Source organism: Cupressus sempervirens, chromosome 10, assembly GCF_028749045.1.
Source record: "Cupressus sempervirens isolate cs-2001-9-10 chromosome 10, ASM2874904v1, whole genome shotgun sequence".
NCBI classification, from domain to species: Eukaryota; Viridiplantae; Streptophyta; class Pinopsida; order Cupressales; family Cupressaceae; genus Cupressus; species Cupressus sempervirens.
In genome coordinates, this window is record NC_143127.1 from 164,614,642 (window position 1) to 164,635,421 (window position 20,780).

The window sequence follows — 20,780 nt, forward strand, 5'->3', positions numbered from 1 at the left end:
GTTGAGTTGCTCCCACATTTTCCTCCTTCTTTATCGCACTTATTTTCCTATATAATAAGTTCCCCCCATTGTAAAAATTATCTTTTATTGTATGCATGAAAGCTTTGATAAAATTTTGCATTCATAACTTTGATTTTATGGTACTATTTTGAGGAAAAGTGAATACAAAGAAGCAATTGGAGTTGAAACTTTGATTGACAACAATTGCAATAGTGCAAATTATAAGCTTTGACTATAATTTGTATATGTTATCTTTTATTCATGTTGTTATTGTATGTTTAATAATAGAGCATAATGAGTTAAGAAGCAATTGGAATCAAAGATTTGACTAGGAGTGATTGTTGTGGTACATAGACTAGAAGTTTTGACTATAGCTTGTATTGTCATCTTAATTCAAAAATATAGTTAGAATTCCCTATTTTTGGAAGTATGGTAGAGGTTATTCATATAGAATAGATTTAAAAAGGAATTAGATAGAAACAAATATGCCTTCAACTAGCCTTTGAGTTGGTGTTTTGTATAAGTATCACCATTTACAACTATTAGATAGAAGTGTAGTTAGATTTAAGTGGATTATTTCCTAAAAGATAAGAGGAAATAATATCGATAAAACCCCTATCAAAATATCTCAACTTCTTTTGTATCTTGAGTTGATCCAAGGGATGGTGAGAAAGGGGGGCCTTCCCTTAAAGGTATGAGAGAGTCTATCTCATATATTATGGATGGTCTACCTATTTTGTGACTAAATTTGAACAAATTGTCGATTGTAAAATATCTAAGGAAGACTCACCATCAAAGACTAGCTCTAATTCATTGGTTTTCCCATCCAAATGAGGAGATGCCTTGAGAACTATATAATGATGAGTAGAGATACCCTTCCACCATGAGGGAGACTATTTTGGTTTATCTTTCTGTACCCTTCATTTATCCAAAACATTCTTAGTCTTGAAACACTTTCTACATCTACAAGGGATTCCATCATAGTCCAAAATTTTGGGTCCAAGAACCCTTTGAATACTTGAGGTTAATCTTTATAGGAAAACCCTTAGAAGCATCAACGTCAACTCAAATGTTAGTAAAGGTAGAGTGGAGGATATTAGAGTGTTAACATTAAGGTCAATTTCTCTATCAATGACTCAACACTTAGTCAAATGGTTGCATTTCTACCAAGCTCTATAGTTTCTATTGAGCTTATCATTCACTCAGTAGTGTTAACCAACTATTTGAGTTGCTCCTAAGACAAGTAGTTAGAATGCAATGTCTATCGAGCACCTGAGTCAGTTTATAATGTTTGCCAAGCCACACAATATTTACCGAGCTTCAAAGACTATGTACAGTGCAAACTAAGCGTAGAAAAGGCTATTGAACTATTCAACATAAGTGAAGAAGATCATAGTGTTGACCAAGCTCTAGTATGTTAACCAACTTCTACTATATCTACTGAGCTCACAGTGTTAACAATGTGAATCTAGTGTTGACTGAGTCATGCAATGTCAATCGAGTGATTCAACAGCCACCAAGTTTCTCAGTGTTCACTGAGTCATATAGTGTTGACCAAGTTTGAGTTACTTGGAAGTGATTAGTATGGACGAGCTTCAAGTTCAATTGAGTGTCAAAGATTTCCAAACATTAATAGTGCCTTTCATGTATCAAAACATCACCAAGTTTTTCTTCTGAACTCGAGTATTAGTAGTTGGGCCAACTTTGTGAATTTGATGAAATTGGTATTATAGCTGACTCTAGTAAGTTGTTATTTGGATTGGTATATATGTAATGCATTGTATCATATCGAAATATGTAATTGAAGAAGATTATGAAGTACATGAGTGAGAATTGAAGAAGGCTACAAGTAGTATAAGGGACAATAGAGATTTATCTGTCAAAGCCACGTGATCATTGTAATACAAGGAATCTCAACTAGAAAATCATAGTTGCATATCTAAGATCAGCCACTAGTTCATCCTAATAGTGCATCATTCAAATCCTCTAATAGGTTAGACTTAACAGTCTTTTTCTAAATCTCTTAACTGAGTGCATACTTCATTGTATGTTTGTAAATCCTTTAAAAAGGTGGACCTCATAGTCCTTATTTCTCCTAATAGGGAAAATCACCAAAAGTGGTCAATTGTAATCCTTAACAAGTTAACTTTATACTACAATACTAAAGCTCTTGAGTATTATCACCACCCCATATTTACTTTCTAATTGGAAGGTTTATGGGTCACCATATCTTGTGTCAAAGTGTTATGAATGTTTTATTGCTTTCATTCTTTCATGCATGCAATTAGATCATAATATTATATGAAGGATCAATTGGTGAAGTAAGATAAAAATTTATTGGTTTTTGATTCACCCCTCCCTTGTCAATAACCTTGCCTACCTTATATTTCCAATAATTGGTATCAATGCTTTTGGTTCTCACTTCAAAATTTTAATATCTTGAGATAAGATCAGAGGCAATGGAGATATACAGATGAGATAAGGCTATTAAGAATGAGAATTTGGATCTGGAATTGGTCATTGGACAACTAAAGAAATCAAAGGAGAAACTCTATCAATTATTGAAAAGAAGGAAAGATCTTGCAGTACAAATGGATGACAATCTCTATAGTGAAAGTACAATTGAAGACTTATGTCTAAAAAAAAAATTCAAATGAAGTTGATGCAGCAATCTAAGAACTATTAGAGGAAAAATCCAATCTTCAAGAAGAAGCCAAAAAGCTGAAAAGAGAGCAAGAAATCCAATCATTCAGAACATGTGAAGTCATGGAAGAAAAATACAGCCAAAGAAGTGATAAAAGAGAAGGATAATGAGATTAAAAAACTATCCCTTCAGCAAGTAGACTTTGTTTATCAACTTAATGATGCAAATCAAGAGATTATTAATATGGTGTCACTCAAAATTGTTTTCCTATTTTGAGTACCATTCCAAAAGTTTGAGTCACTTTGAGCCCTCTAAACACATTTTCTCGCAAAATGTACCTTGCTATCATTTTAAGGTCTAAGAGTGTTTAATGTTTCTAACACCTTACATTCAATATGTCCATGTGTCCTATAATGATAAACTATCATTCTAAATCATTTTATGAAGTTCCATTTTGAGTAATGTTCAGTTCTACATTTTTGCCCAAGTGTCAAATAGTGATAGGAGGCCTAGTTTGAATTTGAATATCTTGTACTTAGTAATGTTTCATGACTCGCCACTTTGAGATTATTTATTATGCATATTGATGAGCCTATGTTTTAGATTTTGAGTCATTTGATATGTTTTGATCAAGTTTTGAGTCCCTCAAATTTGGTTACTTATCTCTATCATGTTGATGCATATTTTTCAGAAATCTAGGAAGCCCTATTTGATAGATTATAACTTTGACCCAATTGATCCTAATGATAAAATTCATTTTAATTACATTCTACAGGTCACACACTTGTGACGCTTCAGATTTGAGCTTGTAAAGAATCTATTTGATCAGTTTTCAAATGCAATTTATAACTTTTTACTGGCATCATAAAATGCAGATTGGTCAGTAACCATGTTTGGGATGTCGTAACTTTGAATCCATAATAGATGAGATAAAATGGTTTGTACCACTACTTTATACTCTAAAAATATTTCAAGTGTGCTAGTTTTTAAATCTTGATGAATCCATTTGCACACTTTCCTAGGTCTATTTCATTTGCAAAAAACACTTTTCTACTAATGTTTCCAATCCTACAATTCTGAGTAGCCTAACTTCACACACTTTCCAAATCCATCCTATTATTTTTCCTAAGCTCAAATAAAATAATTATATTATCCTCATAGTAATGATTCCCCAATTTTTAAGGCTTCAAGCATCTGTTTGCCCAATTTTTGAAGCTAAAACCAAATGTGTTTTATGTTTTTTTTAACATGTTTATTTGCAGATAGTTTTAACTCGGCAACTTTGAATATCAATATATTTTGATTGAGTGGTTTTCATTTGTTGAGATCTGATAGGATGCAAGAATGTTGAATAAAGAACCAGTATGTCAGATCTTAGGGCTTAATTAGGTGTTTGTATCAGTTTTTAAAGCTAGCCAATAGGCCATGTTAGCAAAAAATCATAGTTTGTAGATAAGTTGAGAACTGAGTTTTAAAATGGTGATTCAGTGATTGAATTTGATTTTAGTTAGCTCAGGGAGGTCAGTAAGTGATTTTTTAGGGTTAGGTATTTGAGTTCCAATATTTTTTTAGCCGGACCCACTTTGGGGTCCGACTAATTTCTTTAGGTTGACAAGAGTTGGCTAAGTTTGAAGAGATTGTAAAGTTTTTTTAAATGATTCTAATCATTAAAATGTTTCAATATTGGTGCATGTCATTCATTTTTGCAAGAATATTTTTATGACTCCTCTGATCTAGGTGGTGACTGACCAATGAGTTTCTTACAACTCATGTTTTGAAACATCATTCTTTGAACATAGATTTTGTGTTATGTGTCCCTTATTAGTGGATCATAAGATGATTGCAAAGGATGCCAAAGAAATTGCATATAGTGGTGATTGTGAATCACAAGCATGAAGATAAGGCATGTTATAATAAAGGTAGAATTTTGTAAACTATGACATACCACATAATGAATGGGGTTAGTAAAGGTCATTTTGGGTATAAATGTAGGAGCCTCTCTCAATAGAAAAGGTGAACTCTACTTTCCTACCCCTACTCCCTATTTCATATACTCACAATAAGTAGAGCATAATTAGAGACATAGTACTCCAAGGAGCTGAGCTCCACAACATTAAAGGAAGGTAAAAGTTCATGGTAGGTAAAGAGCATCCAAAACTTGGCATGATAGAGAGGAACTAGCATTGAGGGAGTTGCAGATCATAGTAAAGAAAACCTCCATCATGAAGAAAAAGGGAAGATCACCCATGACAACATCTTTAGTAACATTTTGTATTGAAGTAGGCCAAATGAAAAACTTAGAGCTTTTCCCTTTGTTGGAGAAGCAATGTCCATGACAGCATGAAAGGTGGAAGGCCCATGTTAATGGAAGAGCATCCATCCACCACAAGAAGTGGACAGAGTTTCATCCATGGAAAGATAAGTGGGAGAAATCTATGGCAATACAAATGGTATATGATCAAAGAAAGCATCCATCTCCACGTTGGCAGCAAAAAAAATAGAGTAACTTCATGCACAAGAGAGAGGAGACCATGGAATTGGAAGGTAAAGGAAGGAGATCTCCCACAACAAGAGGATGGCTACAGGAAACACCTATAGAAAAGGAAGATGAGCTCCACCCTGTAGTACATGAATTGGAAAACACCCATGACATTGAGGAGGCCCGCTAGTAAAAGTCCCTTGTTGTGGTGTGTCATCCAGTTCCAACCCCATACCTCTTATAAGGAAATCTCCCTTGTTGTGGCATGTCATCTAGTTCCAACCCCATACCTCTTATAAGGAAATATCCCTTGTTGTGGCATGTGAGCTAATATTTTCATTCATGAAAACCACCAGTTATAAGGGGCACTGTTGTGATGATCGATGAACATGACAAGTCATGGATGTCATGGCATAACATAGTCGATCATCCCCAAAAGAAAATAGGGGCACCCAAGAAAAAGATAGAGGGATGGCCTTTTATTTTTTAGGAGGTGCCTTCCGCATTATCCCACATTGGATATGTGAGGGATATTTGTAATTTTTTTAAGAAATAGTACACAAAATATTAGTGTCTAAAGGCTCAGAGCTTTTGAGACATGTAACTTTCTTTAAGAGGCCCATACTGTTGGCAGTCAACAAATTTTGACCTTACAAGCACAATAGGAAGAATGATATGGAGTGCCATGTGGAATTCATCTATGGGTTGTCATGAAATTGGAGGAGAGAGAAAGAGATCTGATGATATGCCAAGGTATGATGTCAGGAGGTCAGAGGTTCAAGGTTAAAGGTTTACAATCTTATGAAATTTGTAAGTTCAGGGAGATAAATTTAAACTTATATAATGCTATGACGAGAAGATTAATGTGCTCATCATTATTGTATGATTGTATGGGTCAAATATTAATGTGGAGATGCTACGCCAAACATGATTCAGGGGATTGTAAGGTGGTGATTTCAAAAGTGAGATATTATGATATTCTCAGGAGATTGAGAGATGAAAATAGTGAACTCCCGATGCTACAAAATTTGAAGGGAAAGGAAATATAAAATAATAATAAAGTCTAGAGATATTTTAATGTGTCATAATTTCAAAAAGTGAAAAAATTAATTGATTTTAAGATTTTATATAGTTTTAACTATGTAATTTTTAAAATTTTCAAATATTAATACTTTGTTCATAGCCTGGGGCCTAAAATTTCAAATGGACCTTAGAGGCATGAATCTTATCCAAAATTTATACTATAATATAATATTGGAATTGGCAAGAGATGAAATTTTCCATTTATGTAGTTGGTTTTTACACAGGTATTCACCAGAAGTAGCTACAAGCATATTTGTAAATTTGGGGCATCCTCAGTTTAAAGTGCAGATTTGATGTTTTCAGTTTGAAATGAAATTAGGTATGTTCAAATTTTCATAAGATTAGATTTCACTAACCATTTTAAAGATGAACTAATTTTTTTAAAGTAAGCAATTGCAAGTGACAAGTTTTAGCTAATAGTATAGTTGAGTTTCATGGCAAAAGCAGAACATGACAAACCAAGATCAGATTTGAAGCTCCAGCACATATTATGATGTGTATCTAATATTTATTCAAAGATATTTTCCTAATTACTTTAAGGGGATATATATAGATTTTGTGCAACAACATTTATGGTTTTGATTATTGGCAGATGAAAAATATTAGTTTCAACAATATTAGGATGAAGACAATTTCAGCAGGGACACATTTCAAAATCAGATTACAGATCCAAAAACTTCTTCTTCTCTACTCATTGTATAGGTTCCAATTTTTATGATTGTGAGACCACAAGGTTGGCTCAAGTTCTAGAGTTGTGATTCCACACTCCTCAATATTCCTCTATTATGAACAACAACAATGTTTTTTTTTTTTAAGTATTTTTATACTATACAATCATCCTTTGTATATTTTATAAGTTTTGACATATAGATGATGTATTGATTTCAAGGAATGAATACAAAAATTTTATTAGAAATTTTATTTTGAAGTTCATCTTGTTTTATGTGAGTTTTGTAGTTTTATGTGATATATGCCCAAAGTGCATATTGTCCATTTTCCACTTATGCTTGATTTGTATGTCATTGTATGTCTTGTTGTTGGGTCAAGAACCTGAGTAATTTTCTTGATATGCCACTGATAGTATTGCAAGGGTCATAAGAGGATGTGATAAGTATAGACTTCATTTGAAGATTGATGTCTATTTACAAGCTAGATAGATAGATCATATGTTTGAATATATAACTATGTTTCAGGTATCCATTTGTATGTTAAGATTTAGTCGATATCAACTTGATAAGGGACTGGTCAGCTTAGAGGTTACATGTTTTGTTGTTGCATACCTAGGTTATGCTAATGATTCAATTATTAATCGAATACCTTTTCCCTTTATGTTAAAATAATTGAAAGAGTTTTCCCTCACTTGGTCTATCAATTTCGTGTACTCTGTTATTAGCTATTTCATGACCATGAATGCTTGCATAAACATAGAAGATTAAGGGTTTTTAACTGTTATTTAGATTCAGTTATATGCCTTTACACTAGTACCATATAAAGAGTCTAAGGTCCACCCACCTAGGTCTTGCAGAGTCTAAAGAAGAAGAAGGATAATTAAATTTCCTTGTAGTTGGCCTTGGTATCTAAATAGGTGCATTAAGGATGGGAGTTAGCTGCCCCTAGGTGCAAATATTCTTCCACTAGGTTTTTCAAAAGCTTTTAATTTAAAATCCAACACAATCTAAGGAAATAGAATTAAAGATTGCATAATGATCTTAGCATTGAAAAGAAAACCAATGAGAGAATGATGAAATCTCAAGAAAGCATGAATCAATTGAATGAGAAAAGTCAGTATAGACACAAAGGCAGAGCTGGATTAGGATATACAGAAGAAGGTGAATCATCTCACCAAGGAGTTCAAAATAACAAAAAGCATACCTACAATCAATGTGGTAAGATAGCTCATACATCAAACAAATTTTGGAGCATGGGAAAAAAAATATCAATGGAAAGTGTTAGATTTGCAAAAAACATGGTCATATAGCAAATGAATGCACAGAGAAACCTAAATTTGAAGGAAAGTGTCACAATTGCAAGAAACAAGGGTACAAATATTTAGAGTCCAAAACCAAGAAGTGGAACCCAAGAGAACAAATTGTGAAAGCAATACTTGGATGGGAATGCAACACATAGTGTAGATGTCACTATTGTGGTGAGTTTGGACACGTTGGAGAAAATTGTGTAAAACATCATATGAGGAAAATAGATACTACAAAAATATGTTTTATTTGTATAGAAATAGGACATTTTGCTAAGAATTGTATGAACACAGGAAGAATTAAAGATGAAAAGAAAGCCAAAGTTGAAAGTATCAGAAAAAAAATGAGGCACAAATGAGTACCAAAATCTCCAGAGAATGTAAGCCAAAATCATGAAGTGATTGAACCCCATGTCAATGAGTTGGGTGGTACAATCATTTCAACTTAGTTTCATATGGAGATTACTGGAACTGTGATTTAGAAGAATTCATCTAACATCAATTATATCTAGCAAGTAGAACAATCCAATCTGCATTCAAGATGCACAAGGATCAATGAATAATGATGTAAAATCAAGACCTTACCAAGCTAGGTTAGGTTGCAAGACTTTATCGACCAAGGTCGAGATACTCTAGAACACTGGATGCAAATGTTGAGTGATGGAAACTCTACCAAGCTATGAATGTCTCTCAAGCATTAAAAGATAAATTGAGTGGAGGATAGTCTATCACTAAGTAAGTATACGTATGAAGCATTAATGAAAATTAAAAAGAGGAAATTCTTTAAAAGGAAGAAATCGAATGCATTATTTCACTGCAAATTTTCATAGCAAATTTAGAGTCCTCGAGTGATTTGAGTATTTTTGTTGAAGATTTCTCACATTTTCAAAAACCCTACCGAGCAATGGCATCATCAAGCATAAAAATCAAGAAAGGTTTTGAAATTTCGGTATGTTGAGTTGACTGCAAGGAACCTACTTTCAAGTTGAGTCTGACGATTGCAGAGGTGCTTGACCCAGCTAGTGCTCAATCTCAAATTTTTCCCAAGGTATTACTCATCCACGACATCCATTCATTCTACTGCTATTCTATTCAAGAACTTGGTACTCTAGAAATGAATAAGGTGTCCAATGAATTATGTGTGGATGGTGCATTGAAACTTAAACATCAACATTTGGAAACCAAGGGTTTGACACATATTTCACATATGCTAAGGGATTTTCAAGTCAAATGGATTAGACTTATTCTAAGCCATGATCGTAATGGGAAATTATGGTTGGAACAACCCATTCAGATTTCAAAGAAAATGATTAATAGAATCATTGAACTACCAATGTTAAACAAAGTAAAGACCACCAAAACCCTAGGTTGGGTTGAATTGGCTAAGCAGACTCTTCGCAAGTGGGATAGAAGAGGCATGAAGCTTAATGGCATAACAAACATAGAGTTGAAGTTTGGTATACATGTAATTGCTCACAAAATTTAAAAATCTAGTTGGTTGAATAGCATATCATATGAAGCTTTTGATCTTGCATACAAGGTGCTAAAGAATAATCTATCCTTTAACCTTGTCAAGTTGTTGTTCAACCAATTCAACAAGAACATGGAGAGCATCAAAGTGTCAAAGAACAACCCATGTAAGTTTGGTTCCCTTTTGACATGTTTATTCTTCTTTGTTCAAAAAAATTTTCCCTTCCAAGGGTTTTGTAGTATGGAGGAAGAATGTTCCATCTTTATATCAAATCAATGAATATATAACAAAAATGGGTGAGAATTTTGATAGCATCATGGATAATTATTTTGAGACATTAAAAGAAAAGATGCAAAATAGGTTTAGGAGACTTAGGAAACTTGTGGAAGACTATGAGTAAGATATATGTTTTATGGTTGACTGTGATAAAGTATACATTTATGCAGTCAAACCTAGAGTGGCATGGGTTAAGCCTTTGGAATATGAGGTTAACATTGATGACACTAAGGATATCATTGAAGCTCTATTGAATGATCTTGTGGATCCCAAAGCCACCTATTTCAAAATATATGATGAATCAAGGCATGAATTGATCTTGAGATCAAGCTACCTCAAGCAGTGAACAAAGGAAGGAAGAGGATAGAAAATTTATTAAAAAACACAAAACAAGCAAGTTGTACTCACATGCTAACAAAAAGAAAAGGAGATGATGTAGAAGATGATGACAAAGAAAATGAAGCAGAGGAATCTGAATCTAAGAAGGAAGAGCCTCCCAAGAAGTAGGGGAAGGTCTTTATAACTAGACCTTCCAAATCCTCCCCTATAGTATTCACAAGGAGAGCAGCCAAATCCAAAATGAAGTTGAAGTTAGGTGAAGATGAATTTGAATAGATTATCTTCAAATGATCTACACCTACACTCCAAGAAAGATTGAAGAGGATGGAAGAAGTAACTGGCATGGCATGTTTTAAGTTTCTCAAATATGAGACAAGGAATGAATAAGAGAAAAGGGAGATTAAGGATACTCTTGTGAATAAATTGGGCAAATGGAAGTACTCACTAGATGAGATTTCATATCAAATTCCTAATGAACTTATGAAGGCAATAAAACCTAGATGGGAGAATGCAAAGAATACTATCAAGGACATCTTTTAACAAAATTTGAAGAAACTCATGTCGAGTCTCAGTGGGAAGGAAGTGAAGGAATCCTTAAAGAAAAATCAGAAAAAGTTCACTCTCAAGTTAAATACATGTATGATATTGCTTAAGGATATTGAATCTGTGGTGAATACAGCTACTACTACATGGAAGAATATATATGGGTTGTACAAACCCAATGATTTTGTTGTGCACATTGATGAAAAAGATGGTGAAGATGAGGAAGAAGAAGTAGAAATAAAAGATGAGGAGGAGGAAGAACATGAAGCTACTAGAGAAAGCCTTCAAGAGATACAAAGCATTGAGGAAATAGCTGCAGAGATGATTGTAGTAGTAGCCATGGCTTCATTTCCTCACTCTTTGAGCACAACCTTAGTGCAATCAAGCTCAGAGAAAGCTTCTACCAAGTTGGATGTGGATACCACTGCTACACCAAGCACCCAACCAAGCTTTGGATCTGGTCTATCGAGTGTTACATTGACTCAAACTCCCAACACTTCATCTATCAAGCAACAAGTTCCTCCATCATCAGGCTTGACTAGGAAACAATAAGGCATTCCTATTGTTAGTGTCATTTCGACATTTATTTCTATTCCATATATTTCTAGAATTATTTATATTCTGAGTGTATCCACAACTAGTGCAATGCCAGTTGAGAATCAGTCTCAACCGAGCATTGAAGTTTTAAATAAGGGTAAAGAAATTATTTTTACCATTCTAAAAGAAAAGGGTAAATAAGAGGAATAAATTGGTCTGGATGAGGACATTGTTATTCCAAATTGGGATATCTCTCTCCTCAATCCTGATCAAATGGATACCCTAGGAGAACTATTAAAGAAGAGAGCTAAGCAATAGAAGCTTAGAGAAGTGAAGAAGAAGGAAAATCAAGTCCTTGAGGACATAAAGAGCATAGTTGTTGATGCTATAAGTATTGAGGTTGATAGTACACAACATATTCTTGATCAGCTAACTGAAATTGTTGACAAATTTAATGAAGATATGAATGGAAAAGAAAAACTATTGTAAAGAGATGAAAGAAAAATTTAGAATAGAGTATTGGATCAAGTTGCACAAAAAATTACTATAGATCAAGTAGAGTTATCTACCATTCTTGTTTCACTAGAAACATCTATAAGTAATGTCATTTCACTATTTGTCAAATTGAGTGGCATGTCTATCTTCACAAAGAAGATCAAGGATAAATTGTCCAAGATAGATGAAGATGTGAAGGCAATTGTACACCAGTTATCACTTGACCCAAGTTATAGTTCTGCACACTTCACCAAGATTAGATATCTAACAAGTCTGTAAGCATAATTAATGAAGGAAGAAGCTAGAATTAGTGCCACACTTGCAAAAATTTAGGACATGATTCTTCCAAACATGGATGAACTATAGAAAGAAATTTCACATCAAAGACTCCCAGCCATGACAACAACTTCTCCATAGCTCACCACATATGGAATTATCAATAGAAGTTCAAATTGCCTTGTATGCAAGTAAGGTATTACAAGAGAATTGTGACAAGACTATGCTACTAATTTTGAAGGTACATTCTAATTTCTTGTCACATTTTGGTATTAACATATAGATATTATACACCTTTAAAATTTATGTCAAAAAGAGGGAGAAGATATTGTATATTGTACATTGTATTATTTCATAAAGAGGGAGAAGAAATTGGAAGGAGAAGTATACTATACTCAAGATGTATGTATATAGGAGAGATATATGTATGGGGGAGTAGTATAGTATTATGCAGATACTTGTACATATAAGAAGAAAGTATCTTTAGAAAAGCAATTTTGAAAAATCAAAAAAATAGAGTATGTTACTGAGCAACAGCAGCAGGAAGTCAAAACTGAGTTGAAGACTTAGAATGATGCTGAAGGAAGTTTTTTGACTTATAGTTTTGAATGTTTAGATTTTTGGTTTGATAAGTGTTTTTGTCACTAATTCCAAAGGGGGAGATTGTTGACACTAAGGTCAATTTGTCTATCAGTGACTCAACACTTAGTCAAATGGTTGCATTACTATTGAGCTCTATAGTTGCTATCAAGTTTAGCATTGACTCAGCAATGTTAACAAACTATTTTAGTTGCTCCCGAGCCAAGTATTCAAAATGCAATGTCTACTAAGCACCTAAGTCAGTTTATAGTGTTTTCCAAGCCACACAGTGTTTACCAAGATTCGAAGAATATGTATAGTGCAAACTAAGTGTAGTAGAGGCTACCAAGCTATTCAGTAGAAGTGAAGAAGATCATAGAGTTAACTAAGCTCTGGTATGTTAACCAAGTTCTACTATATCTATTGAGGTCATAGTTTTAACAATGCGAATCTAGTGTTGACCAAGTCATGTAGTGATTCAGCAGCTACCGAGCTTCTCAGTGTTCATCGAGTCACACAATGTTGACCAAGTTTGAGCTACTTGGAAGTGATTAGTATGGACTGAGCTTCAAGTTCAAACGAGTGCCAAATATTTTTGAGCATTGACAATTTTTGTCGTGTATCATAATATCATCGAGTTTTTCTTCTAAACTCGAGTTACTAGAATTGGGTCAACTTTGTGAATTATGATGAAATTGGTATTGTACTCAACTCTAGTAATTTGTTATTTGGATCAGTATATATGTAATGCATTGTTTCATATCCAAATATACAATTGAAGAATATTATGAAGTACATGAGTTTGAATTAAAGAAGGCTACAAGAAGTATAAAGGACAATAGAGGTTTATCTATCACAATCAAGTGATCATTGTAATACAAGGAATCTCAACCAGCAAATTAGATTTGTAGATATGAGATCAGCCACCAATTCAATCTAATAGGTGCATCAGTCAAATCCTTTAACAAAGTAGACTTAACAATCTTTTTTTCTAAATCTCTTAACTGAGTGCATACTTCATTGTATGTTTTTAAATCCTTTAATAAGATGGACTCACAGTCCTTATTGCTCCTAATAAGGAAGATCACCAGAAGTAATCAATTGTAAGCCTTATTAGGTTAATTTTATACTGCAGTACTAAAGCTTGTGGGTATCATCCCCACCCTAGTTTTACTTTCTAATTGGAAGGTTTCTAGGTCACCATATCTTGTGTCAAATTGTTATGAATGTTTTATTTCTTTCATTCTTTCATGCATGCAATTAGATTAGAATATTGTATGAAGGATTAATTGGTGAAGTAAGATAAAGTTTTATTGGTTTTTGATTCACCCCTCCCCTCTTAGTAACCTTTCCTATCTTATATCTCCAACATAGAGGACTCCTAATCTACCACAAGAAATTCTTCAAGTGCATCGCTAACTTCTTCAAGGACAAGATCCACACAAAGATGAATAGGGAGGTAGAGAAGTATGACTCATACAAGAATCTTGCAAAAGGATTATGAAGAAGGGTTTAAATCCTCATCTCAAGGATTTATCATAAAATGGAAGTGGTTCTCTAAGGTAAATAAATTATTGCATAGAATAGTTTATCAATCTAAAATATTTTCAAACTTGGTGACAAAAAAAACCCTAGCTAAAGGAAATATGTGAATTGGATCCATAATAATATGATCCTATTGATTGGTAATTCACTAGTGAATCCCAGGGAGAGAGGGCCCAAATCCCATAAATCTACAAATTATAGCACGAGAGGATAGATCAGAGCCTCCTGATTAATCTCTACCACAATCTCCTCTTCCAATGTAATGGCAATAGATTGCCAAACTAGGAGTGGAACAAACTCAATCCTACCACTTCCACTTGTGACTCTCTTTGCATATAAGATTTTATTGGGCTTTGAAGGGCCTCCACCAACCTCTTTACCTAAAATAGATGAATATGTTACTAGAGCCTTAAAATAATGAAACCCTACCAAAGTAGAAGAAATTTTACCATCCAATGAAGGATCCCTAGTCACTAGACCCTTTGGGAAATAAAATGTAGAATCCCTAATTGCTAGACAAGTGAAAAAACATGAAACTTTTCCCTCATTTAGACCAAAAAAAAATTAATCCCTTGGATAAATATAGCAGTGATAATGTACATAAAGTGACAACCACCCCCACACCTAGGGAACCAATCCTGCCACTTACTAATCACACCTTTTGTGAAGTCGATGACCTGATGGGAGGCACAAGGAGAGCATCCCCTAATCTACATAGAAAAACCTCAACAGAGAAAATTTTAGACTCCACTCTGATTGTGGTAGGAGTGTCGACCATAAAAATGATACGATGTTTGCGATTCAATAACTTCAAGCGAGAAGATACCACATCACAAGGGAAAAATATATCTTAACTCAAAAATAGTTTGTTTTGGTTTTGGTTTATGTTGTTCCCACTATCATTTACTCTTTTTCTTCTCATTTTATCTTTCTTCCTTTTTCTTTAGGAGATATCAATAAACCTCACCCTAAGAGTGTTCAAGTGTCAATTGCACCCTCTCTTTATCCACCTCTTATCACTTATTTTCTTGATATTTCTCAATTTTCTCATATGGTAGATATGTTTCATACAAATATTATTCCCAATGAGGCTCCATATAATCTTGCCTCTTTTCTACATCTTCATCTTGTCTTTATTGGGATCTGTCAACCTAACATGTTGATATAAATATTTTGTTTTAAACACATAAGAACAAGTTTGAGTAGTGCCTTGTTTTAGAGGTTTTCTTTAAGAATTTGGTATATTCCCCTATATTTCTTCTTCAATATTTATATTAGAGTAGGCTCCACCTTCTTCAATTTTGTTCACTAACCCTTTCCCTAGGTTTGGTGACACAACTCCTATTTTACGGCATTTAAAGGAGTCATCTCAATCATATTCTAATAAGTGTATTTTTAATACTAAATGGGATCTCTAATATTATTGACTATCTTTACAAGATCATTGAACTTTGACTCATATGAGATATTGGATTGAGCTCTTCAGGTAGGTTCATCCCCAACACTTTCTATAAGTGAGATGCCTTGATTAGAGATTATGACCCTATTCCTTATGTCTTAGTGGTGTGATATTATTTTTGTTTTTGTGGCTAGACTTTTATATTATTTATTGGATCATATTTGAGTGTTTCATATTGTATTGAGTGAGTGTTCTAATCAAATGTGAAAAGATAGGATTAATTAGGAATTAGGAAATAATTAATAGTATTTTCATTTACATTGAAATGCATTGTACATCAACTTAAAGTAATGTATTATGTATTATGTATTTATAGATTTGGATGTGTACCTTAGCATAGTAGGTCAATTGGGTTAAGGACCTAATTCCTCAATTGAATTGTGTCTTGCATTCAAGAGAGCAATTTAATTTTCAGTCCCTATTTGTAAAATTTTACAAAATTGAGTTAGTTATATTGCACTAGATTCATTGTGTACATTATCGTGTATTAATAAATCAAAGAGTAACAATTAAATAGTAAATGTTTACAAGTAAGAAATAATCATAATTATATAAAATATAATTGAAACAAAGTAGAAATAATTGGTCTAGCTATTGTGTTTGGTTGTACTCTCTAATGCATCCAGTATACTAGATCCCTAGATGTTGTGAAGTAGTTACTCCCTTGAGTGTGGCTGACACTAGTCACCTTGTTATGTGAAATGTTTTATGATTGATATTTTATTTTTATTATTTGGTGCAGGAGCATCCTGGGTGTTAGAACAATCTTGCATCACCCAAAAATATTTTATTTTCAATCTTTTTTATTTTAATAAGGACTAGTAGACAGGGTGGTTACTATTTATGGGAACTTGATATTTTTAGTAAGTTTGTCATACAAGCTTGGAATGTTCAAATTTTTTACATGAAGGTTCATTTTAGAGTTATAAGCCTACCATAAAAATATCATTTCTCCAACTTAAGTATTAGAGAAGTTATGGTGGATTTTTGGTGGAAAAATTTGCAAAAAAATCGTCAGGCTCATTGTTGGATGCCTTAGAGTGCCCGGATGAGGATTGAAAACTCAAGGGAAGGGCACTTGCATTATTATAAGCCTATAGATCATGAGCTCACATTTTTGAAAAGTGGTTATAATAGCCAATCGGAGTAATGGTTCGTGAGTTATAGTCTTTCAGAGTTGGGCTACTCGAAATATCTAAAATAATTGTCAAAGATGTATTTGGCTGACTCTGTATGTATTGTTAAGGTCTGTCAGCCCTAGGTATTAAGTTTAATGTCTAGAACCTTCTTGAGTACCATAAAATTTCCTATTTAAGAAATGTTCAAACATTGTCTATGACAACTTTGTGTGTAGTTTGCAGCATTGTCTTGCAAATTACTATAATGAAGGCACCTGTGTGGGTTAGCATATTGTACTTGTGAATTCTATAATCCCACAATTGCAGCAAAAATAAGAAGTCCATATTTTTTCCTTGCATTTTTTGTTGTTTCTTTGTTTCTGTTATGAGTTTACAGTATTAAGGGGATCAACACCCTTCATAATTATTGATCAATTGTTGGTGTTGTATTTTGGCTAGCATTGAATTTTTAAAATTTCTTCTATCTTGATTAGTCACCTAACTCTTTTTTTGCTATCAATTTTGTGACATGGTCACACTTGATTTATTGTTGAAATTTCTTGAGCATTCTATGATTTAATGTTGGATTTAGCATTCCCTTGCTTGGGTTTTTCATTTTTGAATTTTTTGGTGACTATTCTAAATGTTTGGTATTATTGTCCTTTTTATGTGATTAGTGTTGCTTCTATCATTTTCATTATGGACCACAAATAGTATGTGTAAGGGAGGATATCTCAAATATTGTATCATGTGTATATGTGAAGATGAAATGCATTATGTATCACACATGTTTGCATGAGTATCACATTAACTAGAATTGCACAAGCTTTTTAATTTACTATTTGATATAAGTACAAATGTATTTTTTTTACAATAAATTTCTATATTTCTTTCATGATATTGAATGAATAAAAGTTCTAGGTTTGTTTAAGAAACTCGTAAATGATGAATGATTGACCAATGTGATATTTGGTTAATGCTTAAAATAGAATCATATTGCTCTTAATGGTTGGATATGCATTTCCTTGTGAGAGTGGACAAATAAGATGATTTGTATTAGTTCTTGTGTGAAGTGTGATTATTTGTAAGGTCCATTTATGTCTCTTATATGCCTTCCTCATAGTGACTATGAGATTGCATGTACCTTCCTTTATTTACCTTATATATGTGTGTAGTGAATTACAGTCTTTGGGAGTTTCTCTCTATAGGTTGGTGTTTGTTAAAGGAGATTTATTTGTGGAATTCCTTCTTCCTAAGCTTTCTATAGTCACAAAGGGATTCTAATGAAAATTGTGAAGTCTTGTATTATTCTTTGTATAACTCACTAGATAGTAGATTTAAGCTTTTAGTTTATCTTGGTTATATATATAGGCTTCCAAGAGAACCTAGTTGTAGTGGGGATCTAACACCTACCTATCTAATAGAATTTATGTTAATGATGTTAAAATCCTTTATATTAATTTTCATGAGCATGTTAGATCTTTAGTGATATTTGATGTTGCTTTAATGCTATTACAATATCTATGGATGATGTAGAATATTGACTCTGAGACTATTTGTTATATATCATGTTAGATGGTTAATGATGATTATTGGCATGTGGCATCTAATGATATTTATATTTATGATGTTACCAATCCCATACTTGTATGTGTATGGTTGTCATGTATGTTTTGTATTTCTATTTCACATGGTTGATGTGGTTGATGGACAAAGTCATAGTCACTTGCTTGTGAGATCTATAGAATATATTGATCCCTACCATTGTATGTTATATGTATGTATGTGTGTATGTGTATGCACATTCTTGACTTTTATGTAGATTATAGGTATAGAGCATCAAGTTCCCCAAATATCTAGGATTAATATGTCCTATCACATTATCTCAATGATAAGAGAGGGGAGATAACATCTAGCTTCAAATCCTAACCTAAACCATCATTTCTCTTTAAAAAAGTGGACAAAAATATGATTGACTACCTTAATCAAATAGTCAAGGTCACATGAATTTGAAAACCCTTGTTTGAGTAGGCTTATATTCTTGCATTTTTATGAATTTTGATGTGGTTAGTTTTCTTCATACATGGATGTAGGCAATGTGGTATGATGTCTTGGTGTCAATTAAAAGACTAATTAAAGGTTAACTATAAAAGTTAAATAATTACCTTCTAGAGTTTTGAGATATTAATATTGTTGATGTATAGCATCAATTGAAGTAATAGTGCATACTTGAAATTATGACTTAATGAATTATGTTCATTTACTAATGATGTGTGTGTGTGTGTGTGTGTGTGTGTGTGTGTGTGTGTGTGTGTGTGTGTGTGTGTGTGTGTGTGTGTGTGTGTGTGTGTGTGTGTGTGTGTGTGTGTGTGTGTGTGTGTGTGTGTGTGTGTGTGTGTGTGTGTGTGTGTGTGTGCATGTATGTATGTATGTATGTATATCTTCAAATATTCACAAAGTATACTACATGTGTATCAGCTTTATATCTTGCAGGTTATTGGGGCTTCATATTTTCCACTAATTAATAATTAACTTCCATACATGTCGGTGATTACAAAGAAGCATGTTATATGGTGGTTTTTATGTTTAGTTAGTATTAGTCATGCCTACATAGAGGCATGGCCCTACATGACCTTTGGTCACATAGAGTCATGTCTCTATGGAGACATGACTCTTTGTGTTTATATATATATATATATATATATATATATGATAAGAGATTTTTGGGTTAAATATCAATCTAAGGAATACAAGTCTCAATGATCTACTTCTCCTCTCTACAGATTATTACAACTAACATTGTAGATACTCCATTGCTAAACAATTTTGAAGATTACTAGACAATAACTAAATCTAGAGATTGCATTATCTAATATACAAAGTCACAAGTTTGCATCATCCCTTCTTAAGTATAAGATATCAAGTAAAGTTGCAATTGTTCTATTCTGATATAATAGTTTACACTTTGTCAGAGATCTTAAAATTAACATGGTATCAGAGCCATTTTGATAAGAAACTCTATTATACAGAATTAAATCTGAAATCTCATATTTATAAAATTTAAATTATATCCTCAAATCAAAATGGTTAATCACGTAATTTTAGAGGATATACTTGAGGGAGCTTTAAACTTTTTATCATGGAAAATTCTATTGAAGTTAATGAATGATCAACCCCACAACTCCCAATAATCACTTGCATGTAAACACTTGTTATAGAAGAGAGACAAAAGGCTATGGAAGTAGGAATTTCTAGATCCATAGATGAGACATTCTTGATGAGAAAAAAAGAGATTTCTATATAGCTTTAGGATCTAGCTAAAAGAAAAAAAAATATGCGCAAATCACCATATGAAGCAGAAAAAACTGCTTAAACCACCAATTAATTGGCAAATCACTCCATTTTTATTGGCGCAGACACCAAAACAATATCTTCTCCATTATAGTGCTCACTCATGTAAAGATGCATTGAAAGTTGGCGATCACTGGTGAAAAAAAAAAGAGGGCCATCACTTAGGAAAATATAGCTCACACTCCACAAAAAAATGCAGATTGAATGCTTTAAATAAAGTGTAAAGTTTCATGACTTGGCATGGGCCTAAGACATCTCCAATGAGTGCATGGATAACCAAGAAAAGGTGCATTTTGGGCTTCCAAAAATGCCTAGGTGATGGGGCCAATAAAACTTGCACAATTTGATGTTCCTTGATGAACAAAGAGAGCAAATAGATCTAAAAGTCATGTCAGCATGCCCACCAAAACAAAAGTCGAAGGCCCAAGTCAAGAGGTTTGTGCCAAAAAAAAGAGTGCATACAAAACCATAGATCATAGGTTGTAGAACTTCTGGTGGGTGGATAAGTGCTTTGTATCAAGCAAGACGATGGCTCAATGCATGTAGGCACCACCGTGTGGGCACTGTCATCTGGCCCTGCTCTCTCATTCTCATCAAGTTTTTTTGAGTATTA